Raw genomic sequence first — 591 nt, forward strand, 5'->3', positions numbered from 1 at the left:
CATCAGACTCATGTCGCAGACCCCGACCCTGCAGACGACGCTGCCCTCTTGGCGAAGACATAATAGCTAATGCTCGACCGATTATCCAGGGCAGCAGCAGCTGTCGGTCTCATACTAAGTGCTGAGAAAACGAAGACCATGAGACCTCCAGACCTTTCCATAGAGCCAATCATGCTGAACAACTCGCCTCTGGAAAAGATGGTCTCTTTCACCTACCTGGGCAGCAAAATGTCTATCAGTGGCACCCCTGAGGGAGAAGTGAACATACGCATAGGGAATACGCAGGCTGCCTTTGCGTCGCTTCAGGAAAATACCTGGTCTAACATTATCCACCAAACTGAAGGTCTACCTGCCCTCCGTGAGACCAGAACTGATGCATGCTTGTGAGACCCGGCAGATACGCAGACTCAGTTATCTTGATCGGGTATCGAACCAAGCTGTTCTAGTTCTAGTCTAGTTAAAGAGGACCTTTGGGCAGACCCTACATCTGCCTGGAAACGCCCGCAAGAATAATACCTGGAGGCATATCCTTACTGACTTCTAATCGCCAACAATGGAGAGTGTCCGTCAGATCTCCGGAGTTGCGGGTAC

Source organism: Penaeus monodon, chromosome 32, assembly GCF_015228065.2.
Source record: "Penaeus monodon isolate SGIC_2016 chromosome 32, NSTDA_Pmon_1, whole genome shotgun sequence".
NCBI lineage: Eukaryota > Metazoa > Arthropoda > Malacostraca > Decapoda > Penaeidae > Penaeus > Penaeus monodon.